Genomic DNA, 11,552 nt, shown 5'->3' with positions numbered 1-11,552 from the left:
TTTATGCGTCCCAAATGGTACCCTATTTGCCTCCAGACAGTATTCTTACCCCTTGACTTATTCCACATATTCTAGTGTTACGGCCTGAATTCAAAATGTATTAAATATTTTTTTCTCTCACCCATTTACACATAATACCCCAGAATGACAAAGTGAAAACACGTTTTCAGACATTTTAGCAAATGTATTGAAAATGATAAAGAAATATCTTATTACATAAACATTCACACCCTTGAGTCAATACATGTTAGAATCACCTTTGGCAGCAATTACAGCTGTGAGTCTTTCTGGGTTAGTCTCCAAGAGCTTTGCACACTTGGATTGTGCAATATTTGCACATTCTTAAACAAATTCTTCAAGCTCTGTCAAGTTGGTTGTTGATCATTGCTAGACAGCCATTTTCAAGTCTCAACATATATTTTCAAGCTGATTTAAGTTGAAAGTGTAACTAAGCCACTCAGGAATTCTCACTGTGTTCTTGGTAAGAAACTCCAGGGTAAATTTGGCCTTGTGTTTTAGGTTATTGTCCTGCTGACAATGTCTGGTGGAAATCAGATTGAACCAGGTTTTCCTCTAGGATTTTTTATCCTGAAAAACTCCCCAGTCATTTAATGATGACAAGCATACCCGTAACATAATGCAGCTATCACCATGCTTGAAAATATGGAGAGTGATACTCAGTAATGTGTTGTATTGGATTTACCTCAAGCATAACACTATGTATTTAGGACAAAAATGAATTGCTTTGCCACATGTTTTGCAGTATTACTGTAGTGCCTTGTTGGAAACAGGCTTCCTTCTTTTCACTCTGTCAATTAGATTAGAATTATGGAGTAACTACAATGTTGTTGATCCATCCTCAGTTTTCTTGTATCACAGCCATTAAACTCTGTAACGGTTTTAAAGTCACCATTGGCCAAATGGTGAAATCTCTGAGTGATTTCCTTCCGCTCTGGAAACTGAGTTAGGAAGGATGTCTGTATCTTTGTAGTGACTGGGTGTATTGATACACCATCCAAAGTGTAATTAATAACTTCACCATGCTTAAAGAGATATTCAATGTCTGCTTTTTTTCCCATCTACCAATAGATGCCCTTCTTTTCGAGGCATCGGTCTTTGTGGTTGAATCTGTGTCTGAAATTCACTGCTCGGCTGAAGGACCTGACAGATAATTGTATGGTTGAGGTACAGAGATGAGGTAGTCATTCAAAAATCACATTCAACAGGCCAGTGACACAAAATCTCAATTGAATCCATTTTAAATTAAGTCTGGAACACAACAACATGTGGGAAAAAGTCAAGGGGTGTAAATACTTTCTGATGGGACTGTATGTGCGACCTTTGACCAGGGCCCATAGGGTTTGATCAAAAGCATTACGTATGGAATAGGGTGCTATTTGGGATATAGGCGTAATTGCTTGACGGTATGTACTGTCTCAAACAAAGAGAAGACAAACAATGGACTGGCAGAAACATTTTTAAATATTCCAGGTTTGATTAAATGCCTACGCATCAGCTCACACTTATTTAATCAAAATAGAAATGACAGTAGAAAGTAAGCGTTACAAGAAGTAGTGCAGTAGGCCTCTAAAGTACAGTACAGTAAAGTGTAATCACTATGGTTACCATACATATATCCTCTGAGGGCCTATATGTGTGTGTGGTGATATAGCTATGAGTACTTGATTTACCTCTTGCTAAATGCATAAGGACAACAACTATCCACGTTTACATTGTGTGCAATACGTCTAATAAATGAGCCCTAACGGATACTCCCATGGGTCTATATACCACCTGCTCCAGATTGAGACAGACATACTGTACACACTAAATATGATAATGTAGTCTATAGCATAGCTCTCCTGCCTGTCAGAGTGATATTCACTAAATAGAATAATGTTGTCTATAGCGTAGCTCTCCTGTCCGTCAGAATGATATCCACTAAATATGATAATGTAGTCTATAGCGTAGCTCTCCTGTCTGTCAGAGTGATATCCACTAAATATGATAATGTAGTCTATAGCGTAGCTCTCCTGTCTGTCAGAGTGATATCCACTAAATATGATAACGTAGTCTATAGAGTAGCTCTCCTGCCTGTCAGAGTGATATCCATGTTGACTGCCTTGTCAAGATAATGCAGTTTATTTCTTTGAAGGGCAAAATCACAATGTGCACATTTACACTGACCTCCACTTGTCTGCTTCTCTTATTCAGTTGGTAATACTGGGCTGACCTCCACTTGTCTGCTTCTCTTATTCAGTTGGTAATACTGGGCTGACCTCCACTTGTCTGCTTCTCTTATTCAGTTGGTAATACTGGGCTGACCTCCACTTGTCTGCTTCTCTTATTCAGTTGGTAATACTGGGCTGACCTCCACTTGTCTGCTTCTCTTATTCAGTTGGTAATACTGGCTGACATCCACTTGTCTGCTTCTCTTATTCAGTTGGTAATACTGGGCTGACCGCCACTTGTCTCCTTCTCTTATTCAGTTGGTAATACTGGGCTGACCTCCACTTGTCTGCTTCTCTTATTCAGTTGGTAATACTGGGCTGACCTCCACTTGTCTGCTTCTCTTATTCAGTTGGTAATACTGGGCTGACCTCCACTTGTCTGCTTCTCTTATTCAGTTGGTAATACCGGGCTGACCTCCACTTGTCTGCTTCTCTTATTCAGTTGGTAATACTGGGCTGACCTCCACTTGTCTGCTTCTCTTTTTCAGTTGGTAAAGAGGGCACGACAAAACCTATTCCCCCTCAGGAGACTGAAAAGTTTGGCATGGGTCCTCAGATCCTCAAAAGGTTCTCCAGCTGCAACATCGAGAGCATCCTGACTGGTTGCATCACTGCCTGGTATGGCAACTGCTCGGCCTCTGACCGCAAGGCACTACAGAGGGTAGTGCGTACGGCCCAGTACATCACTGGGGCCAAGTTCCCTGCCATCCAGGACCTCTACACCATGCGGTGTCAGAGGAAGGCCCTAAATATTGTCAAAGACCCCAGCACCCCCAGTCATAGACTGTTCTCTCAGCTACCGCATGGCAAGCGGTACCGGAGGGTCAAGTCTAGGACCAAAAGGTTTATCAACAGCTTTTACCCCCAAGCCATAAGACTCCTGAACAGGTATTCAAATGGTTACCCGACTATTTGCATTGGGTCCTGCCACGCCCCTCCCACCCCCACAAACCCCCCTTTTACGCTGCAGCTACTCTCTGTTTATCATCTATGCATAGTCACTTTAACTATACATTCATGTACATATTACCTCAATTAACCCTACTAACCGGTGCCCCTGCACATTGACTCTGTACCGGTACCACCTGTATACAGCCTAGCTACTGTTATTTTCACTGTCATTTTACTGTTTTTAAAATGTCTTTACTTGTCTATTGTTTACCTAGTACCTATTTTTTACTTACAAATTGCACTGTTGGTTAAGGCTTGTAAGTAAGCATTTCACTGTAAGGTTTACACTGTTGGTTAAGGGCTTGTAAGTAAGGATTTCACTGTAAGGTGAATACCTGTGGTATTCGGCGCATGTGACAAATAAACTTTGATTTGGTGTCTTCCTACACAAAGCAACATGCTTATTGTCTGGATCATCAGACAGCTGCTTTAATCTTCTCTCTCTCTCAGCTTCCACTTGTCAATCTCCCAGGCAGCGAAGGAACACAGAACACCTCAACACTCAGGAGTCACCTGGGCTCCCCGTCCCTCGCAGAGGGCTGGAGGAATTAGACCTTCAGAGTTCTGTTATTTTAAGACTAGAGAGTCAATCACATGTTTCCAGTGTAACATTAGATCACTGTCCCTGTCCTCTCTAAGCTTATGGTGAACTGTCAATGTGGCGCTGGAGTCTTATCACAGCATTTTTCCTGGTTGTTATATTAGGTGGCAAGATAATGCCTGGTATTACTCACAGTATTGTAGATTGAGTGTAGTCATAACAGACAACAATACCATACATGTTAATGCTTATTGTCCAGGGTTCATATTGACATGTGGAACGGAGAATGAAACAGTGGTTGACTTAGCTTGGCGTCAGAGGAGCTTGGATGGTACTACTTTCAGGGTAGGTCAGTCAAATAGCTCCTTCCCTCTCTCCTTTTCTTTCACCCATCTCTCATTAATGCTATAAGCTGCTATGGGTCTACTGTGAACACTCCTCCTAACCTCGAGGCCATAGAGCTTTATCCAGGCAGTCATGCTTAATGGTAGCCACGCTCCAAGACAGTGGTAGCTAATGGCCATGCTCCAAGACAGTGGTAGCTAATGGCCATGCTCCAAGACAGTGGTAGCTAATGGCCACGCTCCAAGACAGTGGTAGCTAATGGCCACGCTCCAAGACAGTGGTAGCTAATGGCCATGCTCCAGACAGTGGTAGCTAATGGCCATGATCCAAGACAGTGGTAGCTAATGGCCATGATCCAAGACAGTGGTAGCTAATGGCCATGATCCAAGACAGTGGTAGCTAATGGCCATGATCCAAGACAGTGGTAGCTAATGGCCACGCTCCAAGACAGTGGTAGCTAATGGCCATGCTCCAGACAGTGGTAGCTAATGGCCATGATCCAAGACAGTGGTAGCTAATGGCCACGCTCCAAGACAGTGGTAGCTAATGGCCATGCTCCAGACAGTGGTAGCTAATGGCCATGCTCCAAGACAGTGGTAGCTAATGGCCATGCTCCAGACAGTGGTAGCTAATGGCCATGGTTTAAGGCAGTGGTAGCTAATGGCCATGCTCCAAGACAGTGGTAGCTAATGGCCATGCTCCAAGACAGTGGTAGCTAATGGCCATGATCCAAGACAGTGGTAGCTAATGGCCAAGCTCCAAGACAGTGGTAGCTAATGGCCATGATCCAAGACAGTGGTAGCTAATGGCCAAGCTCCAAGACAGTGGTAGCTAATGGCCATGCTCCAAGACAGTGGTAGCTAATGGCCATGCTCCAAGACAGTGGTAGCTAATGGCCATGATCCAAGACAGTGGTAGCTAATGGCCAAGCTCCAAGACAGTGGTAGCTAATGGCCATGCTCCAAGACAGTGGTAGCTAATGGCCATGCTCCAAGACAGTGGTAGCTAATGGCCAAGCTCCAAGACAGTGGTAGCTAATGGCCATGATCCAAGACAGTGGTAGCTAATGGCCAAGCTCCAAGACAGTGGTAGCTAATGGCCATACTCCAAGACAGTGGTAGCTAATGGCCATGCTCCAAGACAGTGGTAGCTAATGGCCATGATCCAAGACAGTGGTAGCTAATGGCCAAGCTCCAAGACAGTGGTAGCTAATGGCCATGCTCCAAGACAGTGGTAGCTAATGGCCATACTCCAAGACAGTGGTAGCTAATGGCCATGATCCAAGACAGTGGTAGCTAATGGCCATGATCCAAGACAGTGGTAGCTAATGGCCATGGTTCAAGACAGTGGTAGCTAATGGCCATGATCCAAGACAGTGGTAGCTAATGGCCATGGTTCAAGGCAGTGGTAGCTAATGGCCATGATCCAAGACAGTGGTAGCTAATGGCCATGGTTCAAGACAGTGGTAGCTAATGGCCATGATCCAAGACAGTGGTAGCTAATGGCCATGGTTCAAGACAGTGGTAGCTAATGGCCATGATCCAAGACAGTGGTAGCTAATGGCCATGGTTCAAGACCGTGGTAGCTAATGGCCATGATCCAAGACAGTGGTAGCTAATGGCCATGGTTCAAGACAGTGGTAGCTAATGGCCATGATCCAAGACAGTGGTAGCTAATGGCAATGCTCCAAGGCAGTGGCAGACAATGGCCATGGGTCATGGTTCAAGGCAGTGGTAGCTAATGGCCATGATCCAATACAGTGGTAGCTAATGGCCATGCTCCAAGGCAGTGGCAGACAATGGCCATGCTCCAGACAGTGGTAGCTAATGGCCATGGTTCAAGGCAGTGGTAGCTAATGGCCATGCCCCAAGGCAGTGGCAGACAATGGCCATGCTCCAGACAGTGGTAGCTAATGGCCATGGTTCAAGGCAGTGGTAGCTAATGGCCATGCTCCAAGGCAGTGGCAGACAATGGCCATGCTCCAGACAGTGGTAGCTAATGGCCATGGTTCAAGGCAGTGGTAGCTAATGGCCATGCTCCAAGGCAGTGGTAGCTAATGGCCATGCTCCAAGGCAGTGGCAGACAATGGCCATGCTCTAGACAGTGGTAGCTAATGGCCATGGTTCAAGGCAGTGGTAGCTAATGGCCATGATCCAAGACAGTGGTAGCTAATGGCCATGGTTCAAGGCAGTGGTAGCTAACGGTAGAAAGTAACACAGATGAGGATAGGGACATTTCTCCACTGTACCCAAGAATATGCAACCCATTGGAAATAGGTTACTGTAGCTACTAGTTTCTTTGTTTTCCATGTAATAAAATATCTGAACAATATTGTACATGTTGATTGTATTGTCTACAAAGGAAAATTCTAAATAATAAAAGAAGTGTAGAAAATCTGAACCGTTCAGCTCCACCTCTGGAACTGAAATTCTAGGAGAACGTTTTATTATTTATAATCTATCTATTCATTTGGCATGGCTCAAGTGGACAGTCTGTTTGACCCTGTCCTGCTGGGATAACCATGACGGAGACGGAGTGAAATGGAGTCAATGACCTCTGTTAGGGAGGAAATGTCACCACTTCTCTACAGTCCTTTAGACGGTGTGACACTGACAGTCATCCCTGTAACAGCACAGTGAAACCACCACAGAGAGTCAAAACCAACCACAGATCTAAATGTGTGTTTGTGCTGGTCCAATGAAGGGGGAGAGTGAGGGAGAGTGAAGAAGAGTGTGTTCTTTGACGGTCGCCTGGTGTGCATGCCAGCTCCACATTTAACACAATGATGTGAGCGCCGGCAGCTCCATGGGGGTTCTCTGCAGGCCAGCAGCGTTGCATATGCTCCAGTACTGAGCGGAGGATGTCAGCCTGTATTTTAGGCCCTGTCGCAACAGGAAAGCAAATACTCGGAGACTTGGAAATCGCTTCAAAGGCAGAAAATAGCCACTCTCTCGGAAATTGGTGTGATATCACTGTTTGAGTTTGAACTCTGTGGGTTGTGAGGAGGGGGTCTGGTAAATATTGAGCAAGAATCCCATGCTTGGAAGAGAGGAGATTTAGTGGGCGTGACTCAAGACACAACAACAGACTGGTTTGTAACAGTCTTTCCAACCAAATGATCATGTTGTTGTTTTGTCTATGTTGGTGTTGGATACGATCTCCTCTTCAGCAATGCACATATTATACTCTTTGTTAACAAGCTCCTCAAATATTTATTTATATTATAATGTTATGATACAAACATCGAGGAAAGGTTATTTTCTCTCTGACAAATGAATGAACTTTAATTAGTGTTTCACCTTCCATCCAGCAGCTGCCTGTCATTCATCTAGGTTAGCCCTGAGTACATTCTCTCTCTCTCTCTCTCTCTCTCTCTCTCTCTCTCTCTCTCTCTCTCTCTCTCTCTCTCTCTCTCTCTCTCTCTCTCTCAGGTTTCCCCCATCCAGTCGTTGTGACGGTGACCTTTGGAGTGTTTTGCATGGTTACTCTTAACCTCCTTTAATATCCCATTAGAGACGGGCCATGTGTGACATTGGCTCCTTTCATTTACAAGCATTGTGGAGTGTATTTGCCCTGTGTATGGAATGGGATTCAAGTATTGGAGTGAATTTCCTCTCCCCTTCCTCCCTGATAATGTGGGAGAATTATGGGTCTGTGAGACAGAGTAGGAGCATCCAATCATCTGAATTAATGAATCTTTCTCTAAATGAACTTCAGTGTGACTCATAAACCCAGCATCTTGGGCCTTTGTGTGGAGTTCTATAGCGGAGGAGAATTTTATTGGACTGGATAATGAATATAGCAATAGGTTTTACAAGGCTAGCGGTTTTGATATAGTGCCGTCCACTGAAACCCACCAGATCTCCCAGTTTTATTGTGTCCATACAGTTAGCATTATGCTGATAGCTGCTAATGGCCATGCTGTATGAATGGCTCATTATTTTGGTTGAGATATTGTTCTGGGAACCGGGTTTGAAGTCCCAAATATAATGTGAATATTATATTCAATATGAACACGTTTCAGTTCAGTTTGGAAACCAGGGCCTGTTTGGGGTCACAGCCAACTGGTCTATTGTGATGAAAATGTGCCTCAATCGGGAAGATTAACACCAAGGAATGAACTCTTCCGCTTGATTAAATGTTATCTTTCATTTGGGATGCTGTAGAAGTCATTCAGTCCATGAGATAGTTATTATGAAATATTTAACCATAACCTTGGTGTGTTTAACTGAGGCTTCAACATTTCCATTGCTTTGTGACAATTTACAATGGCATCCTACATGAAAATATGTTTCAGTTGTTGAATATTCAGAATTCCCATTAGTTCATTTAGAGATAAGATCGATTAACCAATATTTAGTTTTAATGCCTACCAAACATTACCAACGTGTTAACTCTCATCTCTGTCCGTGTGTCTTCAATAGTTATGAGGTTACTTACCTTGCAGCCCGGTAACATTACCAACGTGTTAAATCTCATCTCTGTCCGTGTCTCTTCAATAGTTATGAGGTTACTTACCTTGCAGCCCGGTGACATTACCAACGTGTTAACTCTCATCTCTGTCCGTGTCTCTTCAATAGTTATGAGGTTACTTACCTTGCAGCCCGGTAACATTACCAACGTGTTAACTCTCATCTCTGTCCGTGTCTCTTCAATAGTTATGAGGTTACTTACCTTGCAGCCCGGTGACATTTCATTTCCACTAAGATTTTTATTCACCTTAAGGTGAGAATCACTTTGCATGTAATAACAATGTTCATGTCTCCATGAAGGTGATTATCTGTACCTGGTGTTTAATATATTCTATAGCCGTGGAGTGTTTTAGTGCTATGCTGCACATGATCAATATGATCTGATATGTTGGTGAAATATCTAGCACATTTAGTTTTGTAATTCCAGTGTAATAATCAGGTTACCAAGAGCTTTGTCCATACTTGTTTGGGTTTTAATAGCAAGTCGTCACAATACAGCAGACGGTGTTGCTTCACTAGACTGCTGCAAGAGTCTGTTCATTCCAGCTGTCACAGGTGATATGAGGTAGAACAGGGAAGATGATCTGAGAATAGTGTATGGTCGGATCCTCACCTCACCTGTATGTGTGTGTGTTTACGTGTGTATGTAGGGGGTGGTTCCTATGGTTACCAAATAGGTGAGTATCAGTAGACATAATGATATTTGAAAGGCAGAGGGAAGGTTATTGCTTATAGAAGAGGTGCATCATGGGAGACGTAGGTAAACAGGCAGGAGGAGGGTTAGGTTGAGGTGAGTCATGGGAGACGTAGGCAGACAGGCAGGAGGAGGGTTAGGTTGAGGTGAGCCATGGGAGACGTAGGCAGACAGGCAGGAGGAGGGTTAGGTTGAGGTGAGTCATGGGAGACGTAGGCAGACAGGCAGGAGAAGGGTTAGGTTGAAGGCATATTTTCAGGTGGACAGGTGGTCTGACAGTGGGGCATCAGCCTGTTGAATGTCTTCCTCACTGAGAGGTTAGCATGAAGACAGACTGGGAGGGGCCTCTTGAGTGGCTGCAGGGTTGAGGTACTGACTACATCCCAAATTGAACCCTGTTCACTACATAGTGCACTACTATGGGCCCTGGTAGAGAATAGGGTGCCATATGGGACGCAGCCTAGAGGTATGAACAAGAGGTTGGTTCAGGAAGCTGCGGATGTCTTCAACCTTTCAATTGAAGAAGAGCTTCATGTCATCTAAAGGAAATGAATGAATGAAGGAGGATGTTGATGTGTAGAAGTGCTGATGTTGATGAAAGAACGCTAATTAGGATAACTAATTAGATGTGTACCTTATCTGGTAAAAATATTGACATATGTTCTGTTAATGCACACTAATTGTAGTGACATATACACACATGTAAATACGGGTAACTGCCAAAATAAAGGAAACGCCAACAAAGTGTCTTACAGTTTTTCTCAGTTGCTTTTGTGCATTTTTCACATCATCCCTAACATGTGCAAAATAATAAGTGCATTTCTCAGAACAATTTGTACAAACTGCAATATACAATAGATATGTTTCTAAAGCTAGTCAGTCACTAAAAACCCTTAGTACATCTCTCAAAAGTAAATATTCATGCCAATGATCATGTCAGTGTCATCAGAATGATAAGTCATTGAGTCATTGTTCACGAACAAGGTCGTCAAAATGTTTAGGCATGTTGTCAATGTAACTGTGTACTTTGACAGTATTACCTGATGTAAACTTAGGCTACAGTTTGGATGACAGTTACTGTATTGAAAATGCACAAGGCTGCACTTCTATGGCATATATCAATTTCAACAGTACTATTTACATATATGTGGGTTATTGATTGAAAGAGACTGGACAACCCAAGGGGCACAAAGGAAAAAAAACGAAATTAGAAAGAAACACAGGAAACCACCCCTGTTGTGCTGTCGCTACACATCCAGACGTTCCTGTCTGTCGGCCCACATATTCTCATCCACATCACACCGGATATTTTCCCTTCCAATGCAACGTGGAAAGAATCTTTTGGAATGCCTTATCCATCCTCTGCAGGCGTCTACTGTGATGTCCTCACATGCTGCATCCATTGCAGCCAGCAGGGTCATCTGTGTGTGTGGCTGACGATCGTACACCTTCAACCTCCATGCTGAAAATAACTCCTCAATTGGGTTAAGGAATGATGAATAAGGTGGGAGGAATTCTATGAGCATCCTCGGGTGGGTCACAAACCATTGCCTTATGATGTTTGATCGATGGAAACTCACATTATCACAAATGACCACATACTTTGGCAAATCCTCTCTAAACAGACCGCTCTCATCATCAGGGATGAGAGCCCTGTAGAGAGTTTCTAAAAAGTTGAGTAGACGCTGGGTGTTGTATGGCCCTATAAGGGGATATGGGTTAGGACACCATGCTCTGAAATAGCAGCACACATGGTGATATTTCCTCCCCGTTGGCCTGGCAAATCCACAGTAGCTCTGTGACCGATGATATTCCGACCCCGCCTTCTGCATTTGGTCAGGTTGAAGCCAGCCTCATCCACGTATACAAAGTTGTGAGAGGGTTCACTTGATTCCAACTCCATTATACACTATATCCCAGAACACACAGTTGAATTTGTTTTGGTAAGGAAGAGTGACATAAAGTGTACATATATTGCATGTTCCTTCCACAGCAATGGAAATGTGTGCAGTTTATGCTTACTGTAGTATGTATCACTATAAAATGTTGCTGTAAAATAGTTACATAGATATATGTTTTACCTGTACATACTGGTACCGTAGCTCCTTAACTCTGTCCTCATTCCTTTGGAATGGTACACGGTACAGCTGTTTCATACTCATCTGGTTTCTATGCAGCACCCTGTCGATGGTTGAGATGCTAACCGTATGGATGTTTTCCAAGACATCGTTGTCTTCTATAATGGTCCTTTGTATTTCCCTGAGTCTCATGGCATTGTTTACTCGGACCATGGTGCAAATAGCCTCCTCCTGTTGAGG

Source organism: Oncorhynchus mykiss, chromosome 3 (genome assembly GCF_057628025.1).
Source record: "Oncorhynchus mykiss isolate SJ-2025 chromosome 3, ASM5762802v1, whole genome shotgun sequence".
NCBI lineage: Eukaryota > Metazoa > Chordata > Actinopteri > Salmoniformes > Salmonidae > Oncorhynchus > Oncorhynchus mykiss.
Note: the sequence above shows the minus strand (reverse complement) of the source record.